At 34.4% G+C, this 13,785-nt stretch overlaps 1 protein-coding gene across 6 annotated transcripts in view; it reads left to right on the top strand.

Annotated features, from left to right (window-relative positions):
- The window catches only part of LOC126894429 (uncharacterized), a 69,104-nt gene that overhangs the window by 39,591 nt on the left and 15,728 nt on the right, over window positions 1-13,785 (top strand). The gene's annotated exons all lie outside the window — the stretch shown is intronic.

Below are 13,785 nucleotides of genomic sequence, written 5' to 3'. Positions count from 1 at the left end.
AATGGGAGATAGCGATGCACTGATCACGTGTACGGGAAGTGTGGGTTTGCTTAATTTATTTTTAGCTCAAACCACGTTTATAGGCTATACTTAATATTGCCCGAAATTACTTACTTATTCACTTAACTACCCCAAAAGTTTAAAACTTATCTTAATTTGGGCCCTTTAAAGATTAAGTCAATAGAAGCTTTAAGTTCCTTATTTTGCAAATATTTTATTAAGGGTGCTACAAATAATAATTGCTGTAATTATTTAGCACTTACCTTAATAAATTCAGAGTCTGCAAAAAAAAAAATTCCTTATACGACTGCGCCACTTGATGTGTTCGAGGTAGTAATTATAATAATAATGACAACAATAATAATAATAAATAAACCAATAGCGTTTTTTATTAGTCACCACAAACAATAATCTTAATTATCCAATAATTAAATAAAATTATCTTTAGTTCCTCATGAAAGGTCAGCGTGACATATCGAAGAAAAAAAACGAATCAATCTATATCCAGCTCCGAGCGACCGGTTCTCACCGCCCGTCGGTCACCGCAAATAGCGCGACCTGTCGGACGTGAAGAGGAAGCGCCGCGATCGCCATCCGGTGGTAACACCGGAAATGAGAAGCGACCGCGACAATGTTTAACGTAAAATTATCGTTTTCACTGGAAAGGGGGTAATGTAGGGATTAACAAAGATGTTAAATAACATGTCACAATGAATGCGTTTATATATGTTTATATGTTTTATCTTAGATGTACTGCAATACGATAACACTCCGTGTATTTTTATTAGTCTCGCGCTGTTCGTCAATCCAGTGACACTTTTTATTTATACTCTTTTTTTATGGATGTATAAAATCATTTTTCATTATTAAAAATTATTAATTATTATTAATTTTAATTGTAGTATTTTGTAATAAATATAAACACCCAAAACACTACAACATTAATAATTTTTAATCATTATTTATAATAAATTTCAAATTTATTAATCAACTACTATTATACAATGTTCTTATTACATTTATTCAATTTTTGATTATGTTAAATAATGAAAAATAAATGAAAAATTTATAATTTAAATTTAATATTGATTGTATATAAACAAATAATTTATCTGACATAATATATACACTGTTGTACCCTATTTATTCTATATGTATAAATATGTTAAATTGATAATTGTATACTATGCATCTTATCTTAAAATAATAACCATGTTATGTTCAATTTAATACAATAAAATTTTTTTTTTTTTTAATCGGTTCATTGCCCTTTATACAGAGGGGTTCAAACGTAAATATGCATGTAGAAAAAAGAACTTTTTTAATGTGTGCCGGAAATACTATATATATTAAATTAAAGTTTTTGTAATATACTTTTATATGGAAATAATTTCGAACCTTTTATCTTCATAGTAAAAATAGCTACCGTATGCTATTTATTCCTCATGATTTCGGAGCAGATATTGGCCAATAATGACAATTATTAATAAAATAAGTTGACAATTGTCAATATTTTAGTTCTTTTNATGACAATTATTAATAAAATAAGTTGACAATTGTCAATATTTTAGTTCTTTTTTTATAAATAATAGATATTGAAAAATTAGATTCTAAATTAGATAATAATAATAACATTGTTCTTAGTAAAGTCTTTTACAAAAGTTATCATTAATACATATTAAATGAATCTTTTTCTAGATGATACATTGTATAAATGTCAAAATTTCATAATAAATCATGATGATATTATTACACTATTACTATTTTAAATTAATTTCACAAACGATTTAACAAAATATATTTTTAAGAATGCAAAAAAAAATACGAATTATTGTTTAATAGTAATAAAAACAGCAATTATATTAAGTGTATGTTTAACAGAAGTTTAACATAATACACAGTTAATACCTTTATTTAAATTAGAATTTATAATTTGTAGTTGATATCATATTTTATTAATAAAATGACTTACAGTATAGACTTTTTAAATTACATTATTCATAATTTAATTTTTATTCTGACCGAATATGCAATTTTCAAAATTGACAAATGTGCAAAAATAAAAGTTTTAATTAAAAAAATATTATAAATAGGAACAGAGAAAACAGTGACAGTATGTCATATTGTATTCCTCAATAACAAACAAAATCTTATAATAGATAATGAACAAATGAACCCTTTCATTTGAAAGGGCAATTGGACGGTATGCGTTAGTAGCAGTATCACTTTTAGGGGTAGGAATTACTTTGAAGTGCTTCCAAGACTCCGAAATGATATTGTTAATCCATAAATTGTTTAAGATAGTTAAAAGAATATCAATATTTTATTGGAAGATGTTTTAAAAAAAAAGGAGAATTATTATCCAAGCCAGCAATAGCAGATTTCCTCGAAGAGATATCAAAGGACAGTTCGTGACGATAGAAAGGAGAAGAAAAGAACCTATTATTACTATTATTTGCTAAATTGTCTGTAAAATGTAATTCAAGTTCGTCAGGGGCAGGAACGTAAGGAGGTGCAATTTTATTACAAAAGTCGTCAAACCAGTCATTGTTGGTGATGGAAGAAGGACGATTTATACAGTTTTTGAATTTTTTAGTTATGGTCCAAAATTCAGAGATGGACTTTGAAGGGTGTAGATTTCTGCATAAATTATTCATCATATACGCTTATTTATATTACTACAATTTCATACTCCATATAAATATTTTGAGTATAAAATTGTTGAGTATACAAAAGTTTTTTTGTATATTTTGATAAGAAATTGAAAAAAATAGCTCTAATTAAAAAAAAAAAATATTTTATAAATATAATCAATTCAGAAAAGGGTATTAAATAAAGGTAAATAATTTAAAAGTGTTTGAAAAATGTTTCAATGTTTCTGAATTCGAATATGGTTAACTTCCAAACATTATTTTTTAAAGAGCGACGTTTAAATAAATATAAAACAATTAACTGACAGTTAGCAAAATGTTTCTTTTTTTTTTTTTTAATTTTATGCTATTTATTATATAATTTTAATCAAAATATTTGTTTTTTTCATGAAATTCATTTATTAATTTGTATTAATAATTAATTGAATACTTATTTTAGACTATTTAATAAATATCAATCATTTGAATAGCAATTTTATATAGTATCACTAAACGTAAATTTCACACACTAATTTATTTTAATTATATGATTTTAATCATTTACCAATTGAATGTAGTAGGAAGCCACTGCTAGAGTTTTTTACTCTTATATGATAATACTCACAAATATCGTTTACAATGTGATTGTATGTGTAAATGTAACTGAAATATTTAATACTTTAATGGTTATAAAATAGGCCCGACATAATTGCATAAGTAATTATGAAGTTATTTGGTATAAATATTAATGTACATAAAGGGTATTTCAAACCTAACTGATAACACTTATAACTTTTGATTCAATTATCAATTTTTTTTTTTAAATAATTATTAACTTCTTACACTAAGACCTATTTTTATAATTTATTAATAACAACAAAGAAATTAATTCAAAATTTGTAATTAATATTTTTTTCGAAATTTTAAAATAATTCGGGATATTTTGAAAGAAATGTAAATTTCTTACAAATATATATATATATTAATATATTTAATTATAATAAATAGAGTAAACATGGATAGTGGGCAGATTATAAGCAAACCAATACAAGTTGCACCAACCTACATTATACACCCCTCTTTGTATTAAAAGGCTAAAAGTTACACTCAATGAGTAATTGTCCTAAAACTGTTATTGACTGCCTAACAATTTTAGTAAGAGAAAAAACAATCTTAAAATTTAAATAAACATTAAAAAAAGTTTTTATTTTTTATTTAATGCTACATTATGATCATAAGAATACAACAAGTTTGAGTTAAATATGTTTACTGTTTCTTAGTTTTAGATTAATTATTTTTAATATTATTTAAATTTTTAACTACAAGAACTAATTCATAATCAGCTTATAATTAAAAAAGTAATATAATCAATATTATCAAGGATATTATTATACGTAATAATATCCTTCTATACTATAAATTTGTAATTAGGATAAAATTCAGAAACGAGGAGTTGATGTTAATTTTGGAATATTCTAACAATTCCTTTCGGTTTTCCATATTTTATTAAAAAGGATCAGCCCTCATTTCATGGCAAATATTGGTCATTAATGATTTTTATAAATTAAATAAGCAGACAATTGTCAATTTTTTAATTCTTTTTTACAAATAATAAATATTGACAGATTGATTATAATTTGATAATAATTATAACATTGTTCATAGCAAAATCTTTTACAAAAGTTATCAATAATACATATTATCTTTTTCTAGATGATATAAATTTAAAAATTTAATAATAAACAATGACAATATTATTTACACTATTTCTATTTTAAATTAATCAGAAAAACGATTTAACAAAATATATTTTTAAGAAAGCAAAAAAAAAAAATTAATTATTGTTCAATATTAATAAAAATAGGAGGTAATTAAGTGTAAGTTTCACAAAAACAACATAATACACAGTCAAATTATAGATTACCTTTATTAAAAATTACAATTTATACTTTTAGTTGATATTATGACACGGCACCGCCTTTTGCTCTAGGCTGGCGCTCGCCAGTGTCTCTCTCGATATCAGCCGTGCAGCTATTAATATGACAATCGGTTGTCATCGGTCGTCTTCCCGCCCTTGACACTGAGATAAGGCCGCCGCCGAATATGGATTACCGATATTGCGTTCTGTTCAGTTTCCGACGTACACCTGAACTGGTTATTTTTGGTTGTGTTGTTGCGTACGAGTTTTGCTTCTTTTCTTATAAAATAAATTGTGAACAATTTATTCTAGTTGTTGTTTAATAATTGATATTGGTGACAACATTTTCTGTGCCGAGTGCAGAACTGAAGTTCTTCAATTGTCGAAGTGTATAAGTGTATACCTCTATATATATTATATGTACATACAATACTCATAAGAGTATTATTTTATGTATACGGAAGTGGTATTGCATACACCCAGACGCATTGTTCGATTTAAGTGCCGTGTCTATTTATTGTGATCGGTATACACGCTCCACCGTATATATATATTGGATACGAGTTAACTGGCTACCCTAAAAGGAATCATAACCGGACGAGGAAAGTTAAGGTTTGAGCCGATTAAGTTTTATTTCAAATTATATTAGATTTTAGTTTTAACTTGAAACGGTGAAGTCTACCTTACAAATTTGTTAGTTCATATAGTTATTTGAACGGATTTCACTGGTGACAGCAGTGAATTTTTACCTGGGTTATTCACAGTTACGTGTTAGCGGGATTAGATTTAGCCTGGGCTCTGGGAAGATTTTCTTTGATTAAAAAAAAGTTAGAGCAGTTTACCTAATAGAAGCCGCCGTAAGTATTGTCGTTTGAAACTGTTGGTTACAGTTATTATAAAGACCTTATTGATAGCGACAAAAAGTGAATTTCCGGCCGATAGTTACAGTCTTTTGGGTAGATAAAAATCGTATATTTTCGTCTGACCTTGTCAAAGCGGCTAATTCTCAGGTAAACGTTATTATCATTGTTCACTCGCTGCCATATCATATACGGCGGCCCCGGACCGTTTTATCGCGGTCATTANAGGCCGATAGTTACAGTCTTTTGGGTAGATAAAAATCGTATATTTTCGTCTGACCTTGTCAAAGCGGCTGATTCTCAGGTAAACGTTATTATCATTGTTCACTCGCTGCCATATCATATACGGCGGCCCCGGACCGTTTTATCGCGGTCATTATTACAACAATAGCAATAATAATAACACTTGTTTTCTACAGCGCTAGTATATTTGACCGTACACGGAGATATTGTTTATCTCCGCTATTATAGTAACATAGGTTTGATTATTTAATTTTTAAACGAACAAAATATTCACGGTCAATATGTCGGGGAAATTATTAGCACAAATGAATTGCACTGAATTACGTCGCGAATGCGCTTTTAGACAGCTACCATGCTACGCGACGAAACCCAACATGTTAGTTATGCTAGAAGAAAACATACTAGCGAAGGGAGGGACTCAGCTACCGAAATTTTACCGCCCCGTACGCCGCTCGATAGCGAAAATCCGGTCCGCGAACCCGAAGTGGGGGTTTTAGACAACTCCACGGACCGTGCCCGCGAACNCACGGACCGCACCCGCGAATTGCACGCGAACTATCAGCGGCCCGGCGTAGCACCGTTACCGGAGGAACATCCGGTGAACCTCGCGCTACACATATCAGACGACGAGTCTGATGTCGAACAACCGGGGGATATTACGCGCGCAAGCGGTCAACTAGGCGCGCCGTACGTTGAAGACGTATACGTTGCCCGCTCGATAGCGCACGCGGCAGAACAAGTCGGGGCGATCCGACAGAATATTCGCGACATTTCGAATAACGCGCGGATCGAGGCACGGATGACTGAACTAGAACGGTCGCTCTCGCGTATGTCAATGGAACAGCGACAGATTTCAAACATGCTGGAGCGAATCAGTCAAAATATGCTGCCGTCCCCGCACGTTGATGCACAACCGACTGTTCGTCAAGTTAACGTCGAACGAAACGATAGTCGACGATCGGACGCGCATCGTGTTACATTCGGTCCATCGGGAGCGACGGACCCGACACGACACGACGCAACATTACACGAGCGCCTCGCGGACATCGAAGCGCAGGAAGCCCGCAACATGAGACGATCGTACGGACAAGCGTCGCTACCACGGATGTGTAGCACGGGTTGGCAAGACGAACATATTCCGCGCACTCATACATATGAGAACGAGCCGACAGATTTTTCGTTTACGCGCCAACCACGGGAGGGGCAATCCAACACAACCGACGGTCGTCGGTCTTTTAATGATTTGTCGCCTACCCGCAGCTCGCGGTCTGTACTGGTACCTTACCACGACCTACGCACCGTACGCGCCTGTTTACCTGAATATTACGGGAGAAACGAAGAGGACCCACGGGAGTTTCTAGACAGAGCGGAGGATCTACTCTGTCAGGGCGGTATACACCCAACTGTCCGAATTACTCGAGGAGTTCGACAATATCGATATCCGGACGACGCTCGAGACGGACTTAAAAACGACGCGACAGGGCCCCCGACAAACGTTAACTGAATTTATTATTCATAAACAACGATTGGCCGCGCGACAGTTAACGGAGCTTTTACGGGACGATTACCGCGCTATGATACGGTTAATGCACCCAGCGTCTTTCGCCGATCTACGTGAGATAGCGCACGACGTAGATAAAACCGCGGCTCCTCGGTACGCTCCGCCAGCGTCCCGACAGCTAGCCGAACTGCATCCGCGGCATACCGCACAACCAGCGGTCACGTTATCCGACTGCGGGGCCCCCTGTTGACGAAGAGTTACTCGACGATAATCTGGTGGGCGCACCGACAACGAGAACGTCGGATAATACGCGGGCCACTCTTGACAATGTTTTTGCCTTAACCGAAACAAACGGCGCGTCAGACAAACGGCCGTTTACGGGGGGAAATACAAGAGTGGCAAAACGACGATCCGTTTCTTTCATCCGTCATGAAACAATTGCTCAAGGGGAACGCCAGAAAAAACGATAAGGAGTCCAGCAAGAACAACAACGAATATTTCATGTTAGACGGACTTATACGCATTCGTATGGGCGTAGACACACCGGCCGTAATACCAGTAGCCAAATCACAGCGTGTGATTTGGCGATACCACGACGATGCGCTGGCGTGTCACCCAGGATGAAAAGAAACCTACCGAGCGATCAAACAGCGTTTCTATTGGAAGGGCCTGAAAAACATAGTACGCGAGTACGTAAAATCGTGTGATGTTTGCGCGTGTACAAAGGCCCTAAATAGACGTCCGAATGATCCTCTAACTTCGCGCAAACCAAGACAACCGTGGGAGGTCATTAGTATCGACTTAATGGGTGAGTACCCCAGAACATCAAGGGGGAAAACGAACCTGTTAGTAGCAACTGACTGTTTCAGTCGCTGGACCGAAGCGTACCCGATAGGCGCAGCGACTACAAAAACGATTGTAGACACGCTCGAACGCGAATTTTTCTCACGTTTTGGGTACCCCCGCGTATTGCTTTGCGACAACGGACGGAATCTGGTTTCTAACGAAATGATTAACGCGATAAATAGATGGGGGGCGGAAGCCTGGACCACACCTATTTATCATCCGCGCGCAAATCCGGTAGAACGAAAAAATCAGGAGCTAAAAAAAGGTCTCCGCGCCCTACTAGTAGAGGGCGACCATAGCACCTGGGACATTAAAATACCGTCGATATTATTTGCGTTGCGTNACTAGTTGAGGGCGACCATAGCACCTGGGACACGAAAATACCGTCGATATTATTTGCGTTGCGTAATCGTCGGAATGAAAAAACCGGTTATTCGCCTTTCGTACTCGTTCATGGCCGAGAGGCGAAACGACCTGGCGACTGGGCGGCGGTCGTACATGTAAACACAGCGACTGCTGACAATGTAAACAATAGCCGTCCAGCACCCAAACAGCAGGCCGGCAAAATTGTAGATAACGCTCCGACGAAACACGTAGTAAAACCTTTTGCGGTCGGAGACGTGGTGTATTATAAAGCACACCACTTATCTAATAAACAAAAAAAATTTTGTGCCGGCTTCGCGCCGAAGTGGTGGGGCCCTGTCAGACTAGCGGAAAAAGTAGGCAAAGGGGTGTTTCTGACAGATCAAAATCCCCCACGCAAACTTCACGTAACATGTTTAAAATTAAAATAGTGTTCATGAATTACAAAGTACGGCCCGAGTACGGACCGTCGTCGATGTATAGTAGTGCTAATAGACTGTTTTAATTTTCAGCATGTCAAGTCAGAGGAGTCGGGAGCAGGACGAGCTGGTGCACGATCTCCACCGCCGCTTGGCGGATCCTACATCGCTACATCGGATCCTCAGGGATCCGATCGCGAGCGTACTCTACAATCGGGGTATGAGGGACGGCCGTGCAGCTAACCTCCGTGAAACCCGTAGGGCCATCGCTACCGTGCCGGTGGTTCCACGGTCTGTGCCGGGGGAGGGTGGTACCTCTCCTCCGAAGCGCCCTGTTACCGCCGGCGCGGTGGTGCAGCGACCGGCGGGTCGCCGATCGTCTCGCTCCGACACCCTACACACGGGACGGAGGGGCCGACGTGGCAAGCACGTTGTCAGGGGCGGGCTCGGCCACCCGGCCGCCACCGGCTCACCCGGGCTACAGGAAGCTCACTCCCTCCGACGTACGTCGGAGGGAACGCATCAACAGGGCTTTCAAAGAGAGGAAAGACCGTGAGAGAGAAGCGGCCAACCGTCCACCAGCTACATCGGCGCCTCCAATGCCCGCCCCAAGGACCCGTCCACCACCACTGTCGGAGATCGTGCGTCACTCCTCCACCGCAACAAGTACCACAGCTGGACCGGCCCCCATGGAAGTCGAGGACGCCGTGGACGACTTGGGACGCGCTGTGGACGGGTTCCTTGCGGACTCCCCTTCTCCTCCTCATTTCCATCCTGAATCCCCTCGTCCCGAGTAATCGGTCGAGGAGTTTCCTTCCTCTACTTCCTCGGTCCTTATGTCATCCTTAGGTTACGGATGACCGGACCGAATAGTCCTTTCCCTCTTGCCAGCGAGACTGAAGGTTTCAGTCTAATACGGTAAGTCTTAAAACGCAATATCAGTGACCATCCACACGTACAAGGAACATGTCGGTAAGTCTACAATTGTTTATTTCTCATAACTATTGTGTAAGATGCGACAATTTGTTTACAAAAACTAAACCGACCGGGTCAAGAGATAGACTGACGGCTTGGTGGGGGGGGGAGTTGACACGGCACCGCCTTTTGCTCTAGGCTGGCGCTTACCCGTGTCTCTCTCGATATCAGCCGTCCAGCTATTAATATGACAATCGGTTGTCATCAGTCGTCTCCCCAACCTTGACACTGAGATAAGGCCAATATCGGTACTCCATATTCGGCGGCGGCCTTAACCCAACCGATGACAATCGGTTGTCATATATTTTTTGATCATCACTTAAATTTCTGTAGTATGTTTAACAAAGTAAAAAAAATTAAATACCCTCTTAAAATTATTTTTGAATACGCTCAAGGTATTACCTCACTAGCAAACGTCAACCTTATACCCAATACATTTTACTATATTATCTTTTTGAATTTTCCTGATTTAATAGTTAAATTTGTAATATATTTTTGTTACTCTGATTTTGTTGTAATATTTTTCTTACAAAAATCTTATCGCGCCCAGCGTAACCGTGTACTGTTACCGAAATCAGTGGCCTACTTATGATGACGGCCCGAAGAGGCTTACAAGACTTTGACGTATAAGGCTTGTAGGGCACCGGTCTGGGTCCGAGCTCTAGCTAGACGAACTCTAGTATCTTAAATTAAAGCTTATGTAATATTCTTTATTATGAAAAAAAAATTCGAATTTTCTTTTGTCTTCATGACGAAAATGACTACCATATGCTTAAAAAAAAATAAAAAAATAAATTTTAATCTATAAAAATAAAGTTATAATCAGCTTAAAATTAAAAATGTAATATAATCCAACCCAACGTAATAATATCTTTCTAGACTATAAATTTGAAATCACGATATTATTAAGAAACTCGAAATTTAATGTTACTTTTGGAATATTTAACAATTACTTATGGTTTCCGTAGTTTTTTTTATTAAGAAGGATAATCCCTCATGATTTCAGGGCAAATATTGGCCTTTAATGATTTTTATAAATAACATAAGTTGACAATTGTCAATATTTTAGTTCTTTTTTATAAATAATAGATATTGAAAAATTAGATTCTAAATTAGATAATAATGATAACATTGTTCATAGTAAAATCTTTTACAAAAGTTATCATTAATACATATTATATGAATCTTTTTCTTGATGATACAAGTTTAAAAATATCATAATAAATCATGATAATATTATTTACACTATTACTATTAGCTTCGATGCGAAGCTGAGAAGGTATTGGTTTTACTATGATGTAGTTTTTTTTTTTTGTGTCTGTTACCACTTTTTCTCAGCTCTCACCGAACGGATTTCTTTCAGCGATACGTCAAAAGATCACAAATCGTATATAGTCGAAGACATTACCCTCAAAAATTGAAAAAAATTCCCTCGTTCCCCTTTAATGGGGGAAACCTCCAAAAAAATTACAAATTTAAAAATCGCTAATTTTCGAAATATTTTCAAATTTTTTACTAAAAACTGCTGTAACTTTTTCAAAAATTAACATATGAATATAACTTTTTTTTATAGATGCTTGATGTCTTTGCCTATCATTTGGTATATTTTTTATGTAAATTTGACCCTTTATCTGCCCACAGGGGGGATTTAAAATGACAACTTTTTTACAAAAAATTAATTTTTTCAACTTAACTTTTGAAAATGTTCCGGAAGGTCTATCACTTTTATATATATCTTAAATTAATGCTAATGTAATATACTTTAATTAAAAAAAAAAATTTGACCTCTGGACTTCACGGCGAAAATGGATACCAAATGCTATTTTCGTGTGAAAATTCTCGATTTTATTTTTTACATTTTTAACTTTATAATGCTATAATTTAATGAAAAGTGTATGGATCTACACAATTTTTTTATGAGAAATAATATTTTTTAATAAACCCTTTTTCATTTGACATACTTTATCTTAATAGAGATATTAATAAGGAATCAGCAGATCATGTAGCTTTTGGAATAAAACACCAATTTTTTTAAAATTTAACACTATCTAAAGATTTGCATCGAAGCGTTTATTTTTGATAGTGATTTTAACCTGTGCTGGGTTTTTTAAATTAGAATTTATAATTTTTAGTTGATATCATGTTTTATTAATAAAATGACTTACAGTATAGACTTTTTAAATTACATTATTCATAATTTAGTTTTGATTCTGACTAAATATAATGACAAATGTGCAAAAATTAAATTTTTAATAAAAAAATATTATAAATAAAAATAGAGCAAACAGTGACAGTATATCATATTGTATTTCTCAATAATAAACATATTATTATCTTATAATAAATATTGATCCATAGTTTTACATACACATTTTTTGAAATGTTTAAAAAATATTAAGAGTTTCTACAGATCTAGATTTTTTTTGGATTTATTTTTCTGGGGTTTTTTTTGTGTGTCACTGGGCACCATAACTTTATTTCTAATGAAACGAATTTTTTCTACAATACATAAAAAAATCACAAAACGTATTTAGTTAGAGCAACCAGGGCCATAATTTTGTAAATTTTTCCTCGATACCAGTAATAAAGTAAAAAAGTTGTTAAAAAACAGTCAATGTTGAGATTTTACTATTCAATTATTATTGAAGTAATTTTCCGAAAACTGGGAGGATAATTGCGAAAATTATTTTGATTCTACTTCAGACAAATTACACATTAATATTTAATCATTTTTTTAAGAGCCATTATTATATAATTTTATGATCAATTTCAAAGTTTTTGGGATTGTATCAAATTAAAATCATTTTCTGTACTAACTACAGTACATTACAGTACAGTTAAACGTACAGATAACATATAGTTTGTAGAACTTTTTAGTTTGTTACATAATTTATTTTTTGAATTGCTTTCATTATTTTTTACGATGCCTAACATGAATAAAGTTGATACTCCAGTTAAAAAAAGTGTTAATTCAAGTTTACTACATGTTGAATATAATTTATCTGACGTTATGAAAAAAACTCAAATCAATGAATTCATCTCAAGATATCCAAAACAAAGTGTTAAATGAAAAGCTAATTAATTATGAGACTAAACTTAGCAATCTTAATTCTTCGTTAGAATGTATGATAAAATCTTTAAACATGTTATGGGAAGAAAACAAAGCCTTAAAAATTGATATAAACTTATTACGTGAAAAAATTTCATTGTTAGAATCGACGAATAGTCCGATTTTTAATCCGATATCTTCCGAGGAAATAATTACCGAGGCTCAAAATAGGGTTTTAAAACAAAAAAATGTAATTTTTTATAATATTATTGAAACGCCTAATGAAACTTTAGAATCCTCTTGTAAAATCGTTAGTGATTTAATAAAAGATATTTCTTTGGATTTAAAAGTAAATAGCGTAAAACGTCTGGGCAAACCCCATCATAACAGAATTAGACCAATACTTGTCGAATGCGATTCTATAGCTAACGTTTCTAAGCTATTAAAAAATAAATCTAAACTTCGAGCAATTAAAAAATGGGAAAAAGTTTATGTCAATGCTGATTTAACTTACAATCAAAGAATTCATATAAGGAATCTGAAAGATGAGCTTAAGCGTAAACGTTTGGCAGGCGAAGCAAATTTGATTATAAAATTTGTCAAAGGTGTACCTACTATATGTCCAAAAAACTAATTAATCCTTTTTATAATTCTGTAAGTTATAATGATCAATTTCATGATTTTTATTCTTTGTCTAATCATAATTTATCGTATTTTAATTGTTTCATAAAAAGTAAAAAAAAATATGTTGTTAATAAGAAAAAAATTTTCACTGGTTTATATCAAAATTTAAGAGGTTTGCGAACTAAAATTCACAATCTCAAAACTAGTATTCTAATTATTAATGTTGATTATTTTTTGTTAACTGAAACTTGGTTAAATGGTTCTATTTCTGATTCTGAACTAGGTTTTGATAACTATAATGTATTTAGATATGACCGGTGTATGAGTACTAGTACGCACAATCGAGGTGGTGGTGTA

Source organism: Daktulosphaira vitifoliae, unplaced genomic scaffold, assembly GCF_025091365.1.
Source record: "Daktulosphaira vitifoliae isolate Bord-2020 unplaced genomic scaffold, ASM2509136v1 Scaffold_1, whole genome shotgun sequence".
NCBI lineage: Eukaryota > Metazoa > Arthropoda > Insecta > Hemiptera > Phylloxeridae > Daktulosphaira > Daktulosphaira vitifoliae.
Note: the sequence above shows the minus strand (reverse complement) of the source record. Positions and strands in the feature narration are given on the sequence as shown.